This window comes from Pinus tabuliformis, chromosome X, assembly GCF_031772625.1.
Source record: "Pinus tabuliformis cultivar Carrire ecotype Pingquan chromosome X, CPIR1, whole genome shotgun sequence".
Lineage (NCBI taxonomy): Eukaryota > Viridiplantae > Streptophyta > Pinopsida > Pinales > Pinaceae > Pinus > Pinus tabuliformis.
The window spans coordinates 1,173,638,069-1,173,665,060 of record NC_142308.1 but is presented as its reverse complement, the minus strand read 5'-3'; the positions used below and the strand labels follow the sequence as shown (position 1 = coordinate 1,173,665,060).

The window sequence follows — 26,992 nt, the reverse complement described above, 5'->3', positions numbered from 1 at the left end:
AGGAGAGGTCAGTGGCACTTAGTATAATAGAGGTCGAGTATATGGCTACCAGTCAGGCAGCATGCAAGCCTATTTGGACGAGGAAGTTCCTGGTAGTACTCTTTAGTTAGGGGATGGAGCCTATGTTGATCCATTGTGACAATCAGAGTTGTATAAAACTCTTTGAGAATCTAGTGTTTCATGATAGGTCTAAGCATATAGACATCAAGTATGACCATCTTAGAGATTGTGTCTAGAGGAGGAATGTCATGCTACAATACATTTCTATAGAGGAGCAGGATGAAGATATTTTGACCAAGGACCTATCAAGGGAAAAGTTCAAGTTCCATAGAAGGAGGATTGGGGTTGTCAAAAATCCATTCCTCACTAAGAGGGAGTGTTAAAATTGTAGCAAGGAAGGGATTATTTTGACTTGTGCCTAGTCAACAAAGCAAATTCAAATTTTGTCTTAGTTGTTATTTAACATGTGTGATGTGGCCTATCACTAGTTTATTGTTAGTTAATTCGAGTTAGATGGGTTTCAATGAGTTGTGTGCAATTGATTCCTATAATTTAGAAATATAATTGAGTTAATTACTAGTATCTATCAGTTAACTAATCTCTAATATAGAATATAGATAGTTTAGAGACAAATTTGTGTAGTTAACTAATCTCTAATATAGAATATAGATAGTTTAGAGACAAGTTGAGCAGTTTGACTTTTGTTAACTCAATTGACTCTCAGTGAACTAGTTCCAACTACTAAAATTAGTTCTAGTTCGTCATGCAATTAAAATTTCCTATTGAGACTGGATGGAGGCACAATTGTAATCACTATTATATAACAGGTTTTGTGTAAATGCCTGAGAATTGAGCAAGCCTATTTCTCTTGGGAGTTGCACAAGGAAATAGGAGAATTTCCTATTTTCTAGGGGCTAAATTGCACAAGGAAACACGAGCTTTCTTGGAGTTTGATTTGGCTAAGTGTTGGGCAGTTCTTCAAGAGGAGATGATGAATATTGCAGAGGCTTCAAGATTGAAAAATATTATTTGTAATACATCATATTGTTCAGTTGATAATACAAGCAAGAGGGGTTTTTCCTAGTTGGGTTCCCCAGATAAATTGTGTTTCATGTGTGATTGATACATTGTGATTGTGTGTCTATTCATTTTTTTCATTTCGCAAAATTTTTAGTAAAATAAATATTATATCTTTTGTTATTAGTTTGATTTCATTAACAGTTGCAATATTTTTGGGGATTTCTACAAGTATTACAAGATAAAATTTTATATTCAAAAGATAAATCAGGATAAAGGTCATATGTCCAAATGTTAGAAAATTATATATTACGGAGCAATGGAACACATAAAATATTGCAGAAATATAAACACAGAAAACGCACAAAACAAGAGAGACACAGATATACGTGGTTCACCCAGTTTGGGCTACGTCCACCCCGAACAGCCAGTCCTTCCTTTCTATTATCCAGCAAAATGAAGAGACACAACCTACAGCAAATCCGCTGTAATATCCTCTGTTTTCTCTCACAGTCTCACCTCTCTGTTTCTCGCTCACAGAATACACATCTATTTCACAGCCTCAAATACAATACCCTCATACAAATAGAGGGGTTGCCTTCTAGGGCAAAAAACCCTAAACTAAACATAAGTTCTACCGTCAAATCATCCGCCTAATGAACGGCCCAGATTGACTAGAAATTACTATACTTTTACAAGGCAATTTTACATTTATTTTTGGCTTCGGGGGCGCTGCCCCCGAGCCCCCGCCGGGGGACTGCTGGCCCCCGGACCCCCAGCCGGGGGGATGGGCCCCCCCGGACCCCCGCGGGGGGGACAAGTCCCCCCCCGCGTGGAGGGGTGTACAAAACTTCCTGGGGTATACATCCGGCTGAAACAAGACCTCTGAACAATCATGCTCCACACACAACACCAAATAGTATAGAGTTTAGGGTTTTGAAAGGTACACAACTTAATATTACCAGAACTTTCAATTGGAATATATATTTTTGGTGATTCAAAATTTGTGGTAAATATGAAAAAGAGGACAATTATTAGTTACTCATATGGCTCCTAAGGGTGCTTCAAAAATAACTTCACCATTTAAAACTACAAAAATATCATCCATAACTCAATAGGAAATAAATGATTCCTAGTACCAGGTATCCAAGTTGGAAACTCAATTAGCATAAGTGAAAGGCTTAGTAAAAAAAAAATGGAACAAAATATGGAGGAAGACAAGGAATAAATATAAAAATATATCAAGGAAAAAAATACAAAAATAAATCAAGGAAAAAAATACAAAATAGAAATGAAATAAAAAATCCATGATTTCCATGGAAAACCATTTCTTGGAAATTCTTTGTATAAAACATATGGAGATCCCAAGAAATTATGAAAATAAGGAGAATAGATGTGTTGAACCATAATTACATACAAATATTATGTTACATAATTTGAGAGCACAAATATTGAATCATAAAATAATGATTTTTCATCAACTCTAAGGACCAAGTCATCAAGGATTGAATGTAGCACCAAGGAACTACATCATTTCAAAGATCTATATAAGGAAGTTTAATTTATATAAGTGGAAAGTGGTACACACATATGATATTGAATGATATAAGTCAAGGAGGCACCAAAAATACTATAAATAATTGGCCTCACCTTTCAAAAAGGACATTCCATGTTCCATGATATAGATGTAATAGTGTTTTCATTCCCATATAATAAAGACTCAAAATTTATCATATTGTCTTGTTTTCTCTCTTTATTTTTATTGTTTCTCATTATTTTGTTGGGGATGTATTAATTTAACACAATCTTTAATCACTGTTCTCTTGCTTAGCTTCATGGAAGGCATCTAGGAATTCAAAACTCCTAGATCTTAGCTCCCAAGATCCATATCAATATTGATTAGAATCTTAGGGGGGTTATACCATAAGTTCAAATGTATAAGTCATAAAGTCATAATTTTTTTTATGTAAAATGGTACTTGATCAATATGTAACTGATAAATTTAAACCTAACCAAAGTTGAATCTATCAACAAGACACTTTACAAGAAGGAAATAAGATGATAGTGAAGGTCAAGAAGGAAACATCCCAAAATTGGCCTCACTGAATGTAATGGTTATTTTTAATAGAATCATACTTCTCCAATTATATATATCTCTCTCTCTTTGTGATGTATTCAGTTCCTAAAATTTTACCAATGTTCTTGTTATTAATTTCATGGTAGATCTATATGTTTTCTTTCCTCCTCTCTTGATGTTCAAGCATCCTAGATCTTAACCCCCAATATTTAGATCAGTCAACATCGAAGGCATGAGAGAAGAATGTTGTCTAATCTATATCTTGGAGGATAATATCCAAGAGGATTGGATGATGAGAAGCTTGCCATGAAACTAAGCATGAGAATAGTGATAAAAGTTTGCGTTAACTAAATACATCCCCAACGAAACACTAAACAACACTGAAAATAAAGAGAATAAAACAATATGACAAAAATTTAATTGTTTATTAAATGGGAATGAAAACAATATTACATATACATCATGGAACATTTAATGTACTTTTTGAAAGGTGAGGCCCAATATTTATAGTATTTTTAGTGCCTCCTTCAGTTACATCATTCAATACCATAGGTGATACCATGGGTGGTTACCAGTTTCCACTAATCATTGATGGTAACAATACTATAAAATGGATATTCCAAATGGAGCTATACTTTTAAATGCACCAAGTGGCATCCTTACAAAAGGTAAATATGGTATCCATGTATTTAGAAAAATATCAATTTGGATGGTATCAATAGCTTTGTGAAAGTGAAAAGGATTATATTGTATAATTGTCCATTTTTATAAAGGAATTGATAACACATTATAGGGATAATAAGAGAAATACATTCTTTAGTCAATTGATAAATATTTGGAAAACAAGTCCAATAATAAACCAAGTGAATGCATGAAGATGGGTTGCACTTTTGGGCCAAATGTGGCAATGAAATTTCAAAGTTGTATTCTTTTATTGTTATGAAGCCCTCAGAATTCATACAATCTTTTTGAATTTTGATTCGGAGTGAAAAAACATTTTGTGGAGAATTATGTTTTTGTCCTAATGATATTTTTTGCAAAAAAAATTAGTGTCATATTATCTATCAATTTCCATTAAATGAAATGCTCGTCCTTGCAAATTTTTTCACACTTAAGAGGTATGTGTTTGTTCACATAGCATAACTTAGTCTATATTTTTGGAAGTTGGTAATGTACATTTTCAATTGCATTTTGCAGACACATGTTCACGTAAATATATATATATATATATATATATATATATATATATATATATATATATATATATATATATATATATATATATATATATATATATATATATATATATATATATATATACATATAGATAGATATACAACTATTTAAATAAATTCAAAAACCAAGAGTACCATTTTGAAGACTCATAAAAGAAGATATTTGTATTTTATGAAATATTTTTCGTTTTGTATATTTCATGTTATTATTTTTATTCAATGCCTTTGAAACTATCCAAAAAAAATTCAAGCATTATGTTTAAAAGAAATTACATGAAAAATATCATACGAATTCCAAAAAGTCAAAGGCATATGCCATTGGATAGAGGATTCCTTCACAAATCCAACATGATCAACTCCGCCACTTAAGGACAAATTTTGCATAATGTCCACTAAGGTACAAAATAGTGTTGCAGAGAAATCTATAGAAGGGAACTAAAACGATATTTTTAAGACCCTCAACAGCATGATTAAGCACTTAAAAAGCTTGATCAAATGCTTAAGGTAAAATTTGAAATAGTTCGAATGAGGGTTTCATAAACCCTCGATTGGGCTCTTGACATAGTTAAACAAGGGCTCGATCAAGTGCTTTGAACCATAAACTCCCCGTTGCATTTTCAGCAAGAATTTAAAAAAAATAGTTTGATTGAGCTCATATGCAATTTTGGGTTACATAGGAGTTAGATCAAGGGTTTATTTTTAAGGCCTCAAATAGCTCATTTTATGGCTAAAATATTACTCGAGCAAGCTTCCTTTTACTCCCTCCCAACTTGTGCACTTTCCAAAAAGTGTAACCCATCTTCATGCATTCACCCAAACCACATTCAACAATTCCAAAATTTTAGTCTCAAGGTGAGGAACATTTCAAAGGATAATTTGTTATACTTCATTATCGGAAATTTAATGGAAAGCATCCAACATGAGGTGCATCTCTTTGTACCCATATCCCTGGAGTGTGATTTTAGTATGGAAATCAAAGTTAAAAGTAGAAATATGGCCACTAAAAGAGTGGTAACTCACAACTATAGAGAGCATTAAGCTCCCTATCCTAACCTCACTCAACCGACAAGATTGAATCCTTAGCAAGTGGAGAAAAGAAGAGAAAAAGGGCTATGTTTCAATTGTGATAACAAGTATAGTATGGGGTATAAACACAACAAGGAAAATTTATTCTACTAGATCGGGAACATGAAGAAGATCAAGAATTGGAAATTTCGTAAGATCTAGAGCTAGAAGATATTACTCCAACAATATCATGTCATACATTTTCTAACATGAATACTCCAAAAAACCTCCAGATAGAACGTATATAAAAAGGAAAAAGATAATAGTGTTGATTGTCTTTGGAAATACCCATAACTTCATTAGTTACAAATTTCCAATCAAACATAATAGCTTTGTATTCTCAAAACTAGAATTTCAAGTGATGATTGCAAATGCAGGTACCATAAATTTTTCATGGAAGTGCCATAGTATGAAGTTTAATATGGGGGATTATTTAGTGGATATTCCCATGATTTCAATCCAAATAAGTGGTATTGATTCTTTTCCCCTTGATAAAAAATTTTTGGACCATTTCTCGATTTGTGCATGTCATCCTTGCTTAGGGGCCATGCTAATCTTCTCTGTATTGTTCCAATTTTATCGGATGTCTCCGAAGAGACCAAGTGGTATTGATGTTGTCTTAGGGATCCGATAATTACAATCATTGGGAACAATGGCCCTTAATTTTTAATATCATTAATTTTCATGATATTTTACTTAGAGAGAAAGGAAATTGAATTTAGAGGAGTCCAAGGGAAACCCTATAGAGTGATAAGCTCCAATAGGATGGAAAAAGTACTCAAAAAGGGACACTAGTGTGTAATTACATCATTGTGCTCAGTAGATATTGACACATCTATATCCTCTACTATAGTGGATCTCTGAAAAGTTATCAACAATCATTCCAAGGTATTTGGAGGGATTCCAAAGAGTATTCCACCTGCTCGAGATCATGATTATGTTATTAATTTGAAACCTAGAAATGTACCACTTAATATTATGCCTTATAGGTGTTCATATTCATATATGAGTGAAATTGAGAATATAACTCAAGATATGCGTGAGGATGGCATCATTGGACCAAGCCATAGTGCTTTCTCTTCACCAATGATGACGGTTACAAAAATTGATGGTTTATGGTGTATATGTCTAGATAAATTAAACCAAGTTATTATGGCCTCTATAAGGTATTGCATAAGATTCAAGAATGGCTTAAAAATTGGAGTTGACTCCATATTTCTTACATAAATAAGTTAACTAGTGACAATATCCTAGTCTAAAACATTTTACCAAAGATTAATTAAGAAGGTAAAATCATGCTAGAACTAGAAACTATCTATGAAACAAAGATTAAGTGCCTAAAAAATCATAACCTGCCAGTGGAAAAAGGGGACATGGGAAGATGAGTTATTCATGTAGAAACATCTACAATTAGTCAAGTGTTGAGGATAAGACTTGTTTGATCGGGAGGATCATGTTAAGTCATAAGCATGCATCATATTAACCATAAAACCCCTTTAAGCTCTATATATTGAGTTATTACATTTCTATTGTTATATTGTTATGTAGACTAGAACCTTCATTAATCCCTTTCATTATAATTGCACCCTTTTTCTCTTGTATATATACCAAGGAGACCTAGTGTTAGGATCACCATATCTTATATTATCTTGTATTCATTGTAAAAGGAGGCTCTACCCTCGAAGTATATTATATTGATTTACTTCTTACCATTTTTAAGGCATAAGGCTCATAATAGAGTCATTGGGTATAGAATGCCCCATGGGTCTATCTTGTGATATTGAAAAGCTAGTCGTGGCCCCTAAATAAGTTAGGACAAACAATATTTTTACTTCTCTCTCTCGACCCACTCACTCTTGCTTTATAGAACCTATCTTTCTCATCACCATCCATTTGACTCTTCTTTGAAGAACTTATGGTACATTCATTCAATTTGAGAAACATATTTCTTTCTTAACACCTTTACTTTGATAGGAGTCATTTGTTTTTCAAGAATTCATTCAAAAGAGGCCCTACATTCAATCACCCAACCACATCACATCAACACAACTTTTAGTTGCCTCCACTTCCTATTCCTAATTTTGATCAAGATTATGAACTTCATTTGGATCCTAAATTTGTTTCTTTAATGGTGCATAAATTCTCTTGAATGCTCTTCATAGGTGGGTTCAATGTTCTCTTTTGCATCAAAGTACTTCAAATATGTGGGGGTGTTACACTAAAAAATGTCACCATGACTATTTGCAGTTAGTATGGCTCCATCAACTGTCATACTATCCTCCTTGGCAAGCCTCATGCCTCTGCTCTCCATGTCAAACTCCAAAAAAGAGAGAAAGTCATTAAAAAACTATATATCTCTGGGTACACAGTTTCTCTTAGCCTTACCTGCGTGTATGCACCCCAAGTTCACAATACCTGCGTACATGTACGCTCTGTCTGTAAAGCAATGGGTGCGTACTCCTGTAAAGGTCAAAAGGCGCAAGTTTCACTCCAAAAAAGTTACTTGTGGTCATTTCTAGAGCATTCTAGAAGCTTGTTTGACATGTATGAAGCGCCTCCAGATGGTTCATGTATCCCTACCAAAGAGGAACTTATCCCATCAAGAGGGGAGCTATCCCATCCAAAGAGGGGCTTATCCCATTGATGGTGGACCTGAATAACTTCCTCTAGAGCACTATAAATACAAACATTGGGCCAAATGGAGGGAGGTTGAAAGCTGAACATTCCTAAGGGTAGATGCTGCTGGAATTAGGACTCACTTGTAAAGCTTGAGAGGAGAGATTCCCATCCTTTCCTAGCCTTATTTGAGAGTGGGTGAGCTGATCAAAGTAAAGGAAAACTCTTGCTGGACCCTAGGAGGGACTTGCACAACACCAAGGCTCAGGTTGTAATGGTTCCTTTTGTTACCTTTTAATGCAAATGAACTTATTTTTCTCAACAGATTGTTATTCATGGTTTGTTTCATATACTCCTTGGTTTGTATGATAGATATGTATTGTTTTATGAGTTTATCAGGTGCTATTTAATCTTTTGGCTTGTTAGTGAATGCAGGTTTCGAAGAGAAGGAGGAGCTCATCCGGATCGGCGAGGCTGGACTACTACAAAGCGTTGGACTAAAGGTATGTTAAAGATCCCCTGATTACTTGTATTTGCAATGCATGTTTAAAGAAAGGTAGGATTTATTTGTCTTGTTTGTCACTAGAAAGCGTTTTCTTCTAGGGAGGTCGGTTTGTGTCCGCACTGTCGACTCTTTCCACATGACAAAATGGCGACTCCACTGGGGAATCCATTGATGTGAATGTTTTTTCCTTTGTATCAACTTTTGATCTGAGAAAAGTTATTTGTTTTCTGGTTTTTGGCTGTCTGACTGTGTTTTTGGGTGGGCTAGCTTAGGGTTAAATTAGATTTTAGTTTTTCTTTGTTTTGCTAGAAGTACGCAGCCTCTGAGTTGAGCACAGTGCGTACCTGTACGCACTGTCATTTTGTGCACAGAGTGTACCCACACCTGTGCAAACAGGTCGCCTGCGTACCCTGTCAAAATTAAGAAAATATCAATTTTCTTCTTTTTGCCTTTTAGATTTTGTCTTTAATTTGTTTTTTCTGCCCAGATCCACTGGTTTTCTGCCATAAATCTTCACCTAAGCTTGTTTTGTCAGTGTCGAGGGTTTTAGTGAAATTCATAGGGATTTTGCCTTAGGGTTTGAGTTTTAACTGGTCCTGTAGTGACTTTGGCGTTAGAGGTTGTCAAACTTCGGATCTCCCTGGTTTTGTTCAGTCCTCTTAGGAGTCGGGCCTGTCATAGAATTCACCCTTGTGAGAGACCTACCTTTGTGTCTTCTCTTTGCGAATCTCGAAAAGTTTGTTGTTTGAACTTTGAATTTTATTCTTGAGAAAAGAACAAAAAATTTTGATTTTTGTTGTGACTAGTTTTTGGTTCTGCATTAACTAGTCCTTAGTTGCATTTTGACTGAGTAAAACATCCAGGAATCATCTTTAGTAAGCTTTTGACTCGTTAGATTTACTTTTAGGTGCTTTTCTCTTAGATTTTCTTTTGAGTGAAATTGAGTTGATTTGATTGCCATAGCTTTTTAAACTTTGATTTTTGTTAAAGTAAGTTTTACATGCTTGATTAATTAGGAAAAATACAAAAATATCTTTTGAAGGAAAGTTTGCTTTCGTAGCATTTGTGTCTTTGAAAGAAAAAGGAATTTTAGTGAAGTGATTAGTGGTCATGTCTTGTATGTTTTGAAAAGATAAAGAGTTTGTTTCTTTGTTTTCATTGCCAAGAAAGTTGCTTTTATATCAAGTTTGCATTCTCCAACTCTCTTAGCTAGGGAATTCATTGAAAATGAAAAAATTAGTATAAATCATCCTAAGTGCATCTTTTTAGTGGATTTCGGTCGAGTCTACACACCATCAGTTTCATCTCCACTACCTTTTGTCTTAAAGAAAGCCATAAAATTAACGCTTAAATTAAAATCAACTTAGTAACTTTTTATTTACTAGGGCTCTAAAACACCAATATAGATCAGGCTAGTGTCTTGGAGTAGGAGAGTAATTAACTCTCCAAGACAGCAAAACCAAACAAGTAGCTCATCTTGTGGTAGGATAAATCCAACTGTTTCATTTGTACTCTGGGAAAGCTCCTCTTAAAGGAGAAGCACGAGCTCGTGTCCGAACCAGTGAGGGGATCAATCCTCCCTCGTTGGGAACGACGCCAGACACGCACGTATTACAAACGGTAAACCTCGGATTAACCATTGTCGAGGAGCCAGGGGTCACTTGTCGGTAAACCTTGGATTATTATCAAGGAGCCGGCAAGGGGATTGAGCTTGATACTCTGCCCTTGCGTGCTGTCGGAGTGTAGACTGTTCCCCCAGGTGCATTCGTTGCTGTTGGTAACCTTAGTGACCATTATCTTTAGGATTCTACCGAGGTGACGGTGGAGGGAAGATCCCACTGTACCTGGAGCAGACGTCGACTAGACTCACTTGGATTTTCCGGGGGGTTCACTTCACTCGAGACGGTTAAAGTGGAGGAACTTGTGCCGGTCTATTCATTAAGCAGGTTGCCGGGGTAACTGTTCCACCCTCCACTTCTGTACTGAATTCGGCGATGTTGGGCTTCATCACCAACTAGTGTTTTTGGTTCGGAAGGCTACTGTTTGTGTATGGTTTGACGCCCTAGATTCTTTAGGCGTATGATTCAAATTTGTTTGGTTCTTTAGAGACTTTAGGTGGTTTGCTTTGAGATTTTACTTTGTTTGCGTGTGCAGTAGTTAAAAGTTTTTAACTGTGGCGGAATTACCGAGACAGTCCCGTCGACTTCGGGGCAAGTCTCCTGAGATTGTTACCGTGGCCGAATTGTTGAGGAAGTCCCGTAGACTTCGGGGTGAACCTCCTCAAGACGTCCCGAGTCATTACGAAGGTTTAAAGGTCCTTGTAACTCCTAGTGGCAGTAAAGTAGGTTCACCTGAAGAAGGAGAATCGTCATTGGTAGTCCATCCAGATTACCAAGGTCTAGAAACAGGTTATAATCCCGAAGCAGTTGCAGTTTCCGAGCTTGCTAGTAGTTTTTCATCTACTAGTGATATAGGCGAAGAACCTGAAGTATCTGAACCTGTTACTCCAACTTCTAGTGCACCGGATTCACCTGGGGTAGAAAGAGTCATTACCAAAAATCTTCCTGCTGGTTTGATAGCTATTGAAGAACTTGCTCCAGAGGAAGAATTAGGCGTATCTATCCTTGAAGATCAACCTACTATTGATCTAAGGGAGCGTGAATCCATCTTTTACAGCCCTCCTAGAAGTACTACTTGGTACCTTTCGTTAACCAATTATTTAGACAACTCAGGGATAAGCTTTTCTCCACCTCAAACTCCTTTTCCACCTAGAGGTATTTATACTCCTGTAAATATGTCTGGTCAGTCGTCCGTGTTCACTCAATCTCCTGAATCTTTCTTGTATGGCGGTCCTTCTGTTCCCTCTGGGTATCAGTCATTGTCTGGTACTTTTGCGGGAGCATCTCCTCAACCCATTGAACATGGGTTATTAGCTGGAAACAATGGTAATAGACCGTTGGGAGTAGGAGACATTTATATGATGTCAGGTGATCCAGGTGGATATTGGTGGCCACCTGCCAAGTCCACCTGGACCCCCACCATTGTCTTTCTCAGCATTTTCAGTTTCCTTAATTGTAGCACAACTTACTATTTTTCGCAGTTTTTTGGGTCCTGAACTTCCGGAGCCGTTTTGAGGCCCTAAACGACGTTTTTTGGGGAATCCGATGGCAACACGAGTCCATGGAATGGACTGGTGTTGCCCATTCCAACAATGATAGTGCTCGGATAGATCTTTCTAATGAGCTATTGTACGCGTCAAACGGAGATCATATGCCAAAGTTACGACCCCGGGAAGTTGATGTACCAACTTACCCCCAAACGGGGCCCACAGCTTGGCGTTTCATCTCCTAGGGTTAGGTTTTGGAATGATAAGGGTTTTTTCCATTGTTTCTCAACAATAAATAGGCCTTCAAGCCTCATTGTAACACAGTTCAGAGGCATGTAGCCATCACATCTCTTCTCAGAGATAAGCTACATCGCCCTAGCTAGTTTATTTCCATTTCTGTTTGTAAGCATATTTCAGTATTTTCCATTAATGAAATGAAGTATTATTTCCGCTGCATATTTGTGTATATGGTTATCTCTGTAATTTGTTGCGTTCCTGTTTAAATCCAGATCAGTGGTATCAGAGCGGTCTGCTTTTTCTCTGTTTTTCTTTGCATGTCCCCAACAAGGTCGGGATATAAGGAGTTAGGGCTTGAACTGGTTGAACCTTTGCAAGACTAGCCTCGCAAATCCCGACGGCCTCCCATGGCAGACGAGAAGAAAGACGAGGGGGCAGGAGATCCCATCAAAATCTTGCTCGAAGAAGCGCTCGAGCGACAACGGAACGCGATGATGGACAGCTTTGCGCAGATCCTTCAGCGGCTACCCAGAAGCGGCGCATCGGCTTCCAGCAGCTCCTCTGGAAACGCCACACCCTTTAAGGTACAAGTTAATTTTGAAATCCCCATATTCGAGGGTCAGATAGACGCCGATGCCATAGATAAATGGTTAAATCTGCTAGAGGGTTACTTTTCTGTTCATGAATTTTCGAGTCGGGAAAAGATTGTTTTTGCTCTTCTCAAAGCAGCCCCCCACGTCAAGGACTGGTGGGAAACCTACTGCGAGTAGAAGGATGAAAGTACTGGCTCACTATTTTCAGCCGCACCCACCTGGGATTCGTTCCGGGATGCCATCAAGGAGCAGTACTACCCTGTCAGAAGCTATGAGGATGAATACATAAAGTGGACCACGCTGCGGCAGGGAAGGGACCAAGACGTGCCAGAGTTCACCAATCTTTTCCATACCCTTCGCACAAAGTTGGGTATCAAGGATTCGGAGCAACATTTGATACTCAAATACCGTGGCTGCCTGCAAAAGTACATCCAGGAAGAAATACAGTTCCTAAACATCCCCTCGCTCGGCGCAGCATACCGGTATGCCGTCAAGGTCGAGCAGAAGTTTAAACAAAAGAAGCGAGACTTTGGATCTGCGAATCCAAAGCAGGGGAAAGGTGCCCCTAAACCACAGAACAAAGGACAAAGCCAAGGTGGGACAGCCCAAGACAACCAGCCGAAGCTGCAAGCAAAGAGCAACGCCGCGAAGCCGAGAAAGGACACTGGAAAATGGTGCGAGTTCCATAAGAGCTCCACTCACAACACAAGTGAGTGTCGGGCCAAGCAGTCACTGGTGGCTGAGCTAAAGGTTTCAGAATCAGATGCATGTTCCGACTCTGAGTCAGAACCCGATAAGGGGTATGAAAAAGGGAAGCAGATCATTGATGCGGATCCCAGCGCCACTGTTGCTACCGCAAAGATCCAGAAAAATGAACCCGAAGATCCAGAGGAGGAGGAGCGTCTCTTCCACTCCCAAATGTGGGTAAAGGGCTCCCCGATACAGTTCATTGTTGATAGCGGGAGTCAAAAGAACCTCATTTCGGCAGAGGTCGTGAAGCGGTTGGGCTTACCGACCACAGCACATCCACAACCATACACCATTGGGTGGCTTCACCAAGGGCGAGATCTTCGCGTGAGCCAGCAGTGTCGCCTTCCATACAACATCAAGCCCTTCACGGATGAGGTATTGTGTGACATTGCTCCCCTTGAAGTTTGTGATGTATTACTAGGACAACCATACTTGTGGAAGCGACATGCTGTGTATGAATCAAGGCCCCGTGCTGTTATTATTACATTGGGAAATAAGTTGTTCAGGATACCAGAGGTAGCACCACCTGCCACCATCTCTTTGATTACTGCAAAACAATGCAGTAAGATCATTTCCAAAACCAGGAAATTTGTTTTCCTGATGATACGCCCTCAAGGGAAGAAGAAGACAGTGGCCGCGGCCTCCAAACGGGGTCCCTCTGCACAGCAGCTACAGATGGACAAGATTGTGGAGGAGTACGAAGACATCTTCACCTCCCCGGCAGGGGTTCCTCTGCACTGTCAAGTCAAGCACTCCATCGATCTGACCCCAGGTGCGCCGCTACCCAATGGACCAATTTATCGGCGCTTCGTTCTGGAGAACAATGAAATCAAGAGGCAGATTCAGGAGCTCCTGCAGAAAGGTCACATCCATCTGAGTTCTTTGCCCTGTGGGAGCCCGATAGTGTTGGTACAGAAGAAGGATGGGATGTGGAGACTCTGTATTGACTATCGGGCGCTGAACAAGATCACTGTCCGTAATAGGTACCCGATCCCGCGGATTGATGACCTCCTAGACCAACTAAAGGGGGCGAAATATTTCAGCAAGATCGATCTGAAGTCAGGATATCACCAGGTACCAATTGAACCCTCAGATGTGTGGAAGACTGCCTTCAAATCCAAGGAGGGCCTCTTCGAATGGTTGGTCATGCCTTTCGGATTGACGAATGCTCCTGCAACCTTTATGAGGCTAATGGATGACATCTTGCGGCCATTCACCAACTCCTTTGTAGTAGTATACTTGGATGACATTCTGATCTTCAGCCAGAGTTGGGAAGAGCACCTCCACCACATCCGACAGGTTCTCCAAACACTGCGGCAACACAAGCTATGTGCCAATTTGGAGAAATGCACTTTTGGCATGACCGAGGTTCAGTATCTGGGATACATCATTGATGAACAGGGGGTGCATGTCGATCCAGCCAAGGTCCAAGTCATTCGGGATTGGCCCTCTCCAACCACTCTAACAGAGCTCCGCAGCTTTCTAGGTCTTGCCAACTTCTACCGCAGGTTTGTGTTGGGATTTTCTCATATTTCTTGGCCCTTGAGTCAAGTCACCAAGGGCGGGGCGAAAGCAAAATTCTTTTGGTCTGAATCTCAACAAAAGGCATTCAGGGAGTTGAAGGATCGCCTCTGCACGGCACCAGTGCTCGCGTTACCAGATTTACAACAACCATTTGAGGTCGAGACAGATGCCTCTGACTATGCTATTGGGGCAGTCCTTACTCAACATGGACATCCAGTGGCATATCACAGTGAAACACTTTCAGACACAGTCCGGAAGTACCCCACTTATGATAAAGAGATGTATTCCATTGTACAGGCCTGCCGACAATGGAAGCATTACATTTTGGGGAAGGAAACGGTCATCCACACAGACCACCGACCTCTGCAGTTCATACAGACCCAAGGGAAATTGCAGAATGATCGCCATCAGAAGTGGTCTACATACCTGCAACAGTTTCACTTGAATATCAAGTATAAAAAGGGCAGCACCAATAATGTTGCAGATTGCCTCAGTCGACCACCGATCATGGCGCTAACCACCGTGCTCAACTCTTGCGGGCACGAGACTTCTGATTGGCCACTTCTCTACAAAAGCGACCCAGAATTCGGCCACACATACCAGACACTCTTGGAGGGTCGGCAGGTTGCAGATTTTCACCTCCAGGATGCCCTATTATGCCACCTCGGTCACCTTTGTGTTCCTTCAAGCGAGCGTGCCAAGATGATTTGGGAAGCACACTACAGTCGGGCTGCTGGGCATTTCGGGGTCGAGAAAACAGTGGCAGTACTGCAAAACTATTTCTATTGGCCGAATCTTCGACAGGATGTTGGGAAGTACATCCGATCATGTACTGCCTGTGCCATTGCCAAACCGACCATTAAGAAGCAAGGCCTCTATACCCCGTTGCCTACCCCTAGTCGACCTTGGGAATCCATCTCCATGGATTACATGTCAGGCCTTCCTTCCACTAAGCATGGAAATGACTGTGTTTTTGTGGTCGTCGACAGGTTCTCAAAGATGGCCATTATGATGGCCTGCAAGAAGAATATCACAGCAGAAGCCACTGCTAAACTCTTCTTTGAACGAGTGTGGGTGCACTTTGGGATCCCACAGTCTATCATCTCAGATCGGGACAGTCGGTTTCTCAGCACCTTTTGGTCCAGTCTCTGGTCAATGCTGGACACCAAACTCACGAAGTCCACAGCCTTCCATCCTCAAACTGATGGCCAGACAGAGGTTGTCAATAGGATGATTGTGCACATTCTGCGCATGTATAACTCAAAGCATCCACGCACATGGGACGAGAGCCTCCCCTATGTTCAGCACAGCTACAACCGAGCTCTTCACAGCTCCACTGGCCATAGCCCTTTTCAGGTGGGTTTGGGATTCCAGCCACTATGCCCCATTGATGTGGCCATGCCACTTGCAGCTACTCACATGAATTCAGCTCATGTCCAGTCCAAAACAGATAAGGCCACCAGCTTCATTGAGCGCATCCAACATATTCGCCAGCAGGTCCATGACATTCTTGAGAAATCAAATGCCAAGTACAAGCAGCGACATGATCAACATCGGGTGCCACACAAGTTTCAGGTGGGCGACAAAGTCTGGTTGCATTTGCAAAAGGAACGCCTTACTGGAGCCTATCGGAAATTGAGACCACTCTGATATGGTCCTTACACCATTACTAAGGCTATGGGAGACAATGCATTTGAGCTCAGCATTCCCCCATTCCTTGGCCTGCACCCAGTATTCAATGTGGACCGCCTTCGGCCATACTTTCCACCATTGCTAGACACATCCGACATTGCAGAACAGCTCAAACCCACAGAATTAAATCCAGATTGCATGGAACAAGCTGCAACTGATCGGATCATGGACACACAGATCAAGAACACTCGCCAACAGAATATCCAACTGTATCGAGTTGTCAAAGCGGGCCAACTCCTTCAGCAGGGCAAGTGGCTCACCAGGGAACAAGTTCAGCAGAAGTTTCCTCATCTCATGGAGGAGCTCAACGCAATGGGGACCATTGCTTCCTAAGGGGGGAGGAATGATCCAGGTGGATATTGGTGGCCACCTGCCAAGTCCACCTGGACCCCCACCATTGTCTTTCTCAGCATTTTCAGTTTCCTTAATTGTAGCACAACTTACTATTTTTAGCAGTTTTTCGGGTCCTGAACTTCCGGAGCCGTTTTGAGGCCCTAAACGACGTTTTTTGGGGAATCCGGGGGCAACACGAGTCCATGGAATGGACTGGTGTTGCCTGTTCCAACAATGATAGTGCTCAAATAGATCTTTCTAATGAGCTATTGTACGCGTCAAACGGAGATCATATGCCAAAGTTACGACCCCGGGAAGTTGATGTACCAACTTACCCCCAAACGGGGCCCACAGTTTGGCGTTTCATCTCCTAGGGTTAGGTTTTGGAATGATAAGGGTTTTTTCCATTGTTTCTCAACAATAAATAGGCCTTCGAGCCTCATTGTAACACAGTTCAGAGGCATGTAGCCATCACATCTCTTCTTAGAGATAAGCTACCATCGCCCTAGCTAGTTTATTTCCATTTCTGTTTGTAAGCATATTTCAGTATTTTCCATTAATGAAATGAAGTATTACATCCGCTGCATCTTTGTGTATATGGTTATCTTTGTAATTTGTTGCATTCCTGTTTAAATCCGGATCATCAGGTTCAGTTCCCGGTTCTCAACCTCAAGGTGGCCAATTACCGCCTGGGGGGTAGCCTCAATTAACGCCTGGGGGGCAACCTCAAGGTACACAAGTTGCGTCTGGGGGGCAACCTCAAGGACAGTATGTACCCATAGTACAATACATTCCTCAAGGTCAACCCCAGCCTCAATATGTACCCCAGGGTCAACCTCAGTATCAATATTTACCTCAAGGGTATCAACCTCAAGGTCAAGGTCAACCCCAGTATCAGTATTTAACTCAAGGGTATCAACCTCAAGGTCAATACTCGAGTCAAGGTTATCAACCACCTCAAGGTCAATCATATGTTCAAGGTACGGGAGCTGTGCCTTTTAGTTATCAACCCTACCCTCAATCCAGTTATGGATCTCAATATCCTCAACCTGTTATGGGTCAATACCCCGGAATGAACATAGTGTGGGATCCATCGCAAAGTCAACAAGTGTTGCAGCCAAACGTACAGTTGTCATCTCAAGCTGGACAACCCTTAGTTGCTGGTCCATCCCAGCAACTAGTCCAGTCTAATGTTCAAACTTCTGTACCTTCGGTAGTTACTCAGTCGCCAATTGCACCTAGTACTCCATCTCAAACGACTGCTGCAACTACCGCAACATCTGCTCCTTCCACCACACTTGCTTCTGGAGTATCGACAACTCCAATTTCTACTGTCTCTGCCACTACTCCGCAGACATCTTTACCATTGTCTGGATCCACGATTCAAACTACGGTTCAGATGCCTGTGGGGCAGCCTGGTTTAAGTACGGTTGTCACTAGTCAACCACAATTCGCTTATCAACCGTACCAGGGACAGTACCAATACGGGCCTGCTGTCCAACAGACGGTTTACCAGTATCAACCGTATCCTGGGTACACTTATCAACAACCTCAGCAACCCCAGTACGGTCCGGTTAATCCTGGTTTTCCAGGAGGATATAATATCTCGAATGCGATTCCTATTCCAAGTTATCCTGGATATCCTCCTCCTAGAACTGGTCTTGTGACCCAGAGTTTTAGGGATCCTAATCGGCAGTTACCGTTTATCGCAACTTTGGATTTACCAGACTTGTCGCGCCTAACGAACAATCCAATCCAATATCTTCCATTCTGGCCGCCAATGCCAAATAAGTTGCCCAACGATATACCCAAGTTCGAAGGTAAGTCTGGAGAGGATCGTCCAATCATGTGATGACTTACCACCTCTGGTGTGCTTCAAATTCCATCTCGGATGATTCGATCCACTTACGTCTTTTCCAGCGTACGCTCATTGGTCTCGCGGCCAAGTGGTACATTGAGTTACCACGGGCCTCTTTTTACAATTTTAGTCAGTTAGCTACCTCGTTCCTAACTCATTTTCAGTTGCCGGTCAGATATGATAATGGCACGGAGCTACTAACTTCACTAAAACAGTCGACATCCACTTATATTTCTGATCATATCCATGAATGGAGACGTCGACGGCGATTAGTGAAAGTTTTTATTCTAGACCAAATCTTAGCTGAATGGTTTGTTAAATCATTATTACCAAAGATTACTGAAGATGTAGCTAAGGCCGGAGTAGTTACTGAAGAGCAAGTAATTGCTCAAGCGCAGTACCTTGACTTAGTTTACACTCAGTCAGGTACGTTACATGAAAAGATCCCAGATCTTCCAAAGTCAAATCAAATCGCTGCTACTCCTTCGGGATCTCATGCTGCTGATGGCATGATTGGTACGGTAAATACTAAAAGCAAGAAGAAATCTTCAAAGAATTCTTCGCCCATTATAACCTTACCAGATTCCCCGACAGGAGAGTCTTCTCCTGAAATTTCTGCCGATATTCACACTGTAGAGTCATCTACGGCTAAATCAAAAAACGATGGGAAGAAGAAGGGTAAGAAGAAGGGTAAAGCAGACAAGACTCCAAAGGAGAAAACAGAAAAGTCGGAAACCAATGGCGAAAAGCGCAAACCTCGATATCCTTGTCTAATTTGTGAAGAGGATCATTTTACAAGAGATTGCCCCCATCGGGCTGAAGTTGTGAAAATCATCAAAGGTTCCTCAACTCCTGCTGTTTTGAAAGATCCATTTCCAAAGCAGGAGAGTAAGATGATAGGTTCTTCCTCGAGTGCCACTGAAGAACCCATATTGATGATGTCTCATGTAAGGATTGCGACTCGATCTCACGATTATGGTAGTAAAAGTCCTGTTGATGGATCGAAAGAAGCAGAATCTTCTCAATCAAATCCATCAACCTCAGCTCCCGGTTCTGATCCACTACAGATCGAGAAACCTAACCCTGAATTAGTAATAAAACCGCCCGCCAAGGGTGTACTTCGAAGGTCTGCTTTCAATCCACATGCGAGAGCGGCCCAGAATTACAACATTGTTGAGGATTTAGCTGTTTCACCCTCAGCAATGTCGGCTTTAGAAGTGCTGCAATCATGCCCAGCACAGCGAAAATTACTTTTGTCGGCTATAGGAGCTGTTGATGTTCAGGACCCGAACCTGATATTCTTTGATTTAGAAAATAGTACACCGCATCTCCCTCATCAAATGGCTTTCCAGATTCCAGTGATAGTCAAAAACAGGCCTATTCATCGGACTGTAATTGATGAGGGCGCTTCCACGTGTATTATGTCGATTCAGTGTTGGAGATCACTTGGTTCTCCTTCGCTGAACCAATCCCTGACAATTCCTAAGGCCTTTGATGGCCGTGGGTTCCATCCGTTTGGCATTTTACAGGATTTGCCTATAGGGGTTGAAGGAAAAACCGTTAGTCTAGATGTGGAGGTGGTTGATGCCCCTCTAGACTACAACCTTCTTTTGGGTCGAAGTTGGTCTTACGCTATGACAGCGGTCGTTTCATCGGTCTTCAGAGTCATAAAGTTTCCACATAATGGCAAGATCATGACAATAGACCAGCTGGCTTATTTTTCATCCGACCCAGCCTCTTCAGAGAGTATCCAGCATGTCGGTAAAACGACTATCCCTTATAAGGATGTTGGCGTTGGATTAGTTAAAGATTCTGGTTTACTGGGAACTTTTCCTTTTCCTCCAATCAACGCAGACCCTTCATTCGCATTCATTCATATGATTACGTCAGATACTATAATTTACGATGATCCTTGGATTGTCCCATCTGAATCTGAGATAGACTCGTTCGGTGATGCAATGCCTTTGAGTCCATATGAAATTGCCTATGAAGCCGTGCAGTCTTTTTCCGACCCAAGTTCAACCCAAATCGACCAAATGAATGTGGTCCGTGAGGAATCCCTTTTCGCGTCAACCTCGGAGTTAATAACGTTTCCCGAAGTTGTGTCATCTGACGAACAACTTTGTGAAATCCTGTGTGTAGACGATTTACCATGGGAAGATCTCCATCATAGATCTTCGTTTTTACCTGAGGATGATCGTTTTGAAAACGATTTCTCATCAATTTTTACGGCTGAATATGTCAAGGACGCTCAGAATCCCATGAAACATCCTGATTCAGAGTTGAATTTGGGAAACATTTCCCAAACTATTGCCATTGACATTTCAGTCAAAGCTGGAATTGTTGAGAACATTCATATAGGTGCCTCGTGTTCAGATGACGAAATTCAAATATACAAGGCCCTATTTCAAGAATTCCGCGACGTGTTTGCCTGGTCCTATGAGGAAATGCCAGGAATTGATCTCTCCATTGTTGTTCATGAGATCAAGACTTACCCGGACGCTAAACCTGTTCGGCAACGTCTGCGTTAGATACACCCTCGGAAAGCAGCTGCAATTAAAGCAGAAGTTGAGAAGCTATTGAAAGCAGGTTTCATTTATCCGATCCCGTTAACGGATTGGGTATCGAATATTGTTCCAGTTAACAAAAAGCAGGGAACAATAAGAATATGTATCGACTATAGGGATATCAATCGTGCTTGTCCCAAAGACAACTATCCCACGCCCTATATCGATCAATTAATTGATGATTGTGCCGGCAGTGAAATATTTTCCTTTATGGACGGTTTTTCCGGTTACAACCAAATCAATATTCTACCTGCCGATCAACCAAAAACGGCTTTCATTTGTCCATGGGGGACATTTGCTTATTGAAAATTACCTTTTGGGGTTAAGAATGCCAGAGCCACTTTCCAAAGGGCAATGTCTTATGCATTTCATGACATCAAACACATTGTGCAACCATATCTCGATGATTTTCCCGCTCACTCCTTACGTCGAGCCGATCACCTTGTCCATTTACGAGCAATCTTCATGAGGTGTAGGCATTATCGTATACGTTTGAACCCACACAAATGTGTCTTCTGTATAGAAGTGGGACGATTGCTAGGATTTGTAGTTTCAAAAGCCGGCATTCGCGTCGATCCCTCGAAGGTAGAAGCTATCATCAAATTGCCTCCTCCTTCGAGTCTGCGCCAACTCCAAAGTTTGCAAGGGAAAGAAAACTTTTTACACCGATTCATTCCTAACTACGCCGAGATTACCAAGGGTTTTACCCGGTTGTTGAAACAAAATGCTCAATTCTCTTGGGATGAGATAGCTCAAAAATCTTTTGATGCGCTAAAGCACGTGTTGACCCATGCACCGTTGCTGCATCCTCCCAACTACAACCAAGATTACTTTTTGTACCTCGCCGCCGCTCATTCCACCATTGGAATGGTCTTAGTACAGGAAGATGAATTCGAAACGGAACATGTGATATATTATCTTAGTAGGACGTTAAATCCCACTGAGCTAAAATATTCGCATGTGGAGAAATTGGCCCTGGCAGCTGTTCAGGCTGTCCAACGTTTTCGTCATTCCATTCTTCTCCGCAAAACTACAGTCATTTCAGATTGCAACCCTATGATCTATATTTTGACTAAACAATTGCTAGGGGGCAAGTACTCTAAATGGATCGTTATCCTGCAAGAGTTCGACTTAGAGTTTGAAAAATCTAAGTCTAAGAAATCTTTAGTCTTTGCAGAGTTGATATGTGACTTCCCACGTGCTGACACGGAAACTGTGGCAGAGGAACCCATTGCGGACGAATCTTTGTTTCTCATCAGCACTTTAGATCCGTCGTATGGGGATATAATCATCTATCTCCAAACCCAATCCTTTCGGTCCGAAGCTTCCAAGTCGGAACGTCGGAAAATTCGATTCCAGTCCCAACAGTACAAAATTATTGGAGATACTCTTTATCATCGTGCGACGGACTTGGTTTTTCGTCGTTGCTTAACTCACGAAGAGGCAGAAAGGGTTATGAATGACTGTCATTCTGGAGCATGTGGCGGTCATATGTCTGGGTATGCCACAGCTCAGAAGGTGTTGCGTGCTGGCTACTTCTGGCCGTCCATGTTTAAAGATTGTATCATTGCGGTCCGAAAATGCCACAACTGTCAAGTGTTTGATCGCAAGATGCGCACACCACCTGCTCCTCTCCACCCTATAATTGCCGTTGGTCCTTTTGCCAAATGGGGTATTGACTTTATTACATGTAACCCTCACTCGGCCGGGGGGCATGCGTATATCATCCTTGCGGTTGATTATTTTACTAAGTGGGCCGAGGAGATGCCTACATTCGAGGCAGACGGCAAGACAGCTGCGATTTTCGTATTCAATCATATTATTGCTAGGTTTTGTGTCCCACAAGCGATAATCACTGACCATGGGCGCCATTTTCGAAACATTATGATGACAGAACTTACAAGCCAGCTTGGTTTGCGTCATGATAGTTCTACTCCTTATTATCCCCAAGCAAATGGTTTGGTTGAGTCCATCAACAAAGTTCTAGTTATCATGATCCGACGAATCATTGGTATTCATCGGTCGAATTGGCACAACATGTTATTTTCAGCACTTTGGGTGTACCGAACCTCAGTGAAAACATCAACAGGGTTCACTCCTTTCCAACTAGTTTATGGTTTGGAAGCAGTGTTGCCCATTGAATGCGAAATCCCATCACTTCAAATGGCTATCGAATTACTTCCAGCTACTTCCAAAGAGGAGAAGCGTCTATTATACTTAGCTAAATTAGATGAGACTCGACGTGACGCTGCTTTGGCAATCGAGACTCACACAAAAAGAATGAAAGCTCAGTATGATCGCAACGTGACCCCTCGTAATTTTTCGGAAGGAGACCTAGTGCTATTATATGATCAAGCTAACGATAAATTAGGTGCTGGCAAATTCGTTCCCATGTGGCATGGGCCCTACATTGTTAAGCGAAAGCTAGCAAAAGGGGCCTATGAGCTGGTAGATTTTGATGGGGACTCTTTGGGTAAGCCCAGAAATGGACTTTACCTAAAGAGGTATTATGCTTAAATGATGGGTATGGAGATTTAGTTAGGTTAGTTTTTCTTTCTAGCTGGTGTGTTTGTTAGTATAGACAGTGTGCTTAGCTTAGAGAGTGTGTTTTTCGTCGTTATTCTGGCTTATCTTGGTTTTACTCTTGATATTGCAGATGTCGACGCCTCTCCAAACGTACATTGGATTCACTGATGGTGCTTGTCGTAGTACACGGAATATCTCTTCCGCAGCTTGGGTTATCTATTCGCCCTCTGACGAGTTAGTTTCTATGCATGGGGTGAGCCTCGGTCAAACAACAAACAACATTGCAGAATACAGTGCAGTGATTGAGTTATTATCTGAATCCATTTCATTTGGGATTCAGAGTTTGATAGTGAGGTTAGATTCTGAACTCGTTGTATTACAGCTTAATAGAGTATATGCCATTAGAAATCTAGTGTTATTAAGGTTATTTTTGAGAGTGCGCCTCTTGGAACGTGAATTTGATTACATTGAATATCAACATATTCCAAGGTCATTAAATACATTAGCAGATGCAATTGCTTCTCGAATGTTAGACAGACATTTGCGATAATCATAAATGTAAATTTAAAAGCATTTCATCACACATGTTTAACAAGATAAGCCGGTAATAATGATATATATATAGATAGGAGTATGTCAAAAATATACATTGTCTTCGATCATAGGTTGAAAAACACCTTATGATGATAAGTACAAAAAACCAAAATGTCACATGTGTCTACAAAAAGTGACTAGCCAATCACTGGTGGTGCTCTCTATACGAGACCACTACCCGCGCTACCCTACACAGGAACCTCCTGAAAGGTCTTGGGACTGCGACCACATAGTGCTGAAGTCGGATAGGAATATCGTCTATAGTCGTCTCTAGTATGTCTGCCGTGAGACGCTCTAGGTCCTGTTCCAGCTCGGCTAAGGTCTCTGCGGCCGCATCTTGTGGGGCTGGTGCTGGTGCAACTAGTACTCTTCTCTCGAATGGCCGGAGATTGGCCGGACACTGTGGACCTACATCTGCATTTTGAAATTTGTCACTGTCAGGTTTGAGACGATATAAAAAAACAAAAAAAAGTAAATAATTTAAAAACTTGTGAAGAATGAAGTACCTCTGTCGTCCCATTGTTCTCCCTGTGGAAGAACCATGTCCGGATCACCGCGAAAATCTACTCCGGCATAAGGAAAGTCCTGAATCGCAAAGACCTGGTCCTCTAACCAGTGAAAATAACCCGCAGGAAATCGAACAACTCCCGCTCCCTCATCAGGATGCCGGGCCATCACCGCAACCCATCGCATCAACTTTGGCTCCCGAGGAGGCCCAGCTGGAACAGTGAGATGCTGTGGGATCAGCATCGGAACCCTCTCTAGGGCAAAGCTCACAACTAGAGGCCCATACCCAAAGGTCTTTAATTGCCCGTTCTTTGCCCTAGTCAGTTGGCCCTTCATATTGGCCAACACAGCGTCGCACCAGTTGAAAATGGTGCCTCGGTAGCAATCTATCACCATCCGCATTTGGGACCTGGTGGCAATATGCAAGGCGGCTGCGCCGCAAAGTCTGGTAACTGTAAAGGCAATTACCATAAGTTCAGGCAGGGATATGTATTTGATTTCTATCCCTTTCTCCTAGTTCTGATTGTTGCACCACTCTAGCCGGAGGCTAGCAAGGAATTGGCCACCCGGCCTAGTCCCGGACAGAGTCAGTTGCTCGCCCCTATTAGGCAAACCAGTGAGAAAATATATGTCAGAGGGCTCTATCTCGAGTTGATGCCCTCCGATGTAGAAGCATTGATCCTGAACATTCCACCTTTCAACCAGCCATTCTAAGAGTCGCACTTGGGCCCTCATGCCAGGTATGGCCCAGTATTTGTAGAGGTCGCATGCCTTCAAAGCATCAATGGAGGGTTGATGATCTATTGCGGCCAAATCGACATCTTCGTGTTCTCTTTCGCGCCAATCAAGCATGGTGGGAAATCTACACACCAAAAAACATTCATTAGAATTCATTAAATCAAAAATTGATGGTTTAGTTTTGAGTTTTAGGGTTTTAAATTCACTTTGCCCAGAGTATGCACCCCGCGTTCAGAAAACAGAGCGTGGGTACGCATCTGTTCTGAAGGTAGGCTGCGTACTCCGGCCATTTTCCCATTAACGAAAATGTCAGGGTACGCAGGTCGCCCATGGGGCACCTGCGTACCCCGAAAGGTGGATCCTAAAACCCCAAAGCCCTCAAAAAATCAAACTAGGGCTTAAAATGAAATTCTAAATGGATGAAAACAAAGAGGAGGATGTTGTGAAATACCTGAAAGAGACGACACTCGATTCCGACGGTCGGATTCTCGGCAAAATCCACGGGAAGTTTCTTGCCAAAAGCCCTTTTCTCTCCCTCAACAGTAAAATGGTAAAAATGACATGGTAAAAGGTCTTTTTATAGGTTTTTTGGATAAATGAATGCTAAGTTTGTTTATTTTTCACCATGGAAGGATATTTCTCAATGCATTTTTGCTTATCTTAAACAGGTATGAGTAATGTGTTGTTTTTGTGCAGGACAAAAGGATTTTCAGGGAGAATTATCATTTTTCATGAACCAAAACATCAGAGTCATCTTTTAAGCCCTTTTCTGACTCCTAAAACATGAAAAGATTGCCGAGTGTTTCTTTTACACTCGTTAAAACGGAATTAAAAGACGGTCCCCTTATAGCCCTTTTCTGACCGTAAAAACAGGAAAAGATTGCCGGGTTTTTGTCGTTTCAAACTCGATATTGGAAATAAAACGACGTGTCCTTGATCGCTTTTTACTTTTCAGGTCAAAGGCACTAATCATGAAAGTACTCCTTGGTCGCAAGACTAAGCGGTTCTCTCAGGTATGATTTTATACTTTTTCGGGCTTGGGAGACACAACTTTACGAAAAAGTTCAACCTGGAGTCTTCTTTAGTCTTTTCAGACTCTCTAAAAATGAAAAACGCCGAGTTTCTCCTATACTGGACTCGTTAAAATTTCACAGTAAAGGACCTGTTCGATTACAAAAAGGAACGGACCACTCTTTCTTAGGGTTCGAATCAAAACTAAGTTGGACTCACCCGAAGGATGAGCTTATAATCAAGCATATGTTATCCTCCTCAAGCTTGTAAAAAATAAAGAGGTACTTGCCAGAAATGCTGGGGGAAAAGAGAGAAAAATGAGCCCATTTGTTATCCTTTGTCTCAGAAGAAGCCTTATTACCACTATTGAACATGACACTTTTCATTCACCTGGGTTGGGAAATACTTTGCTTCACAGTTGATCAAACCACATTGAAAGTC

At 41.3% G+C, this 26,992-nt stretch overlaps 1 non-coding gene across 1 annotated transcript; it reads right to left on the bottom strand.

Moving 5' to 3' along the window:
- Positions 1 to 5,890: 5,890 nt before the first annotated feature.
- Positions 5,891 to 5,993, bottom strand: LOC149144104 (U6 spliceosomal RNA). The gene has a single exon (XR_016265418.1). It is a non-coding gene; the product is annotated as a U6 spliceosomal RNA (small nuclear RNA).
- Positions 5,994 to 26,992: the final 20,999 nt, after the last annotated feature.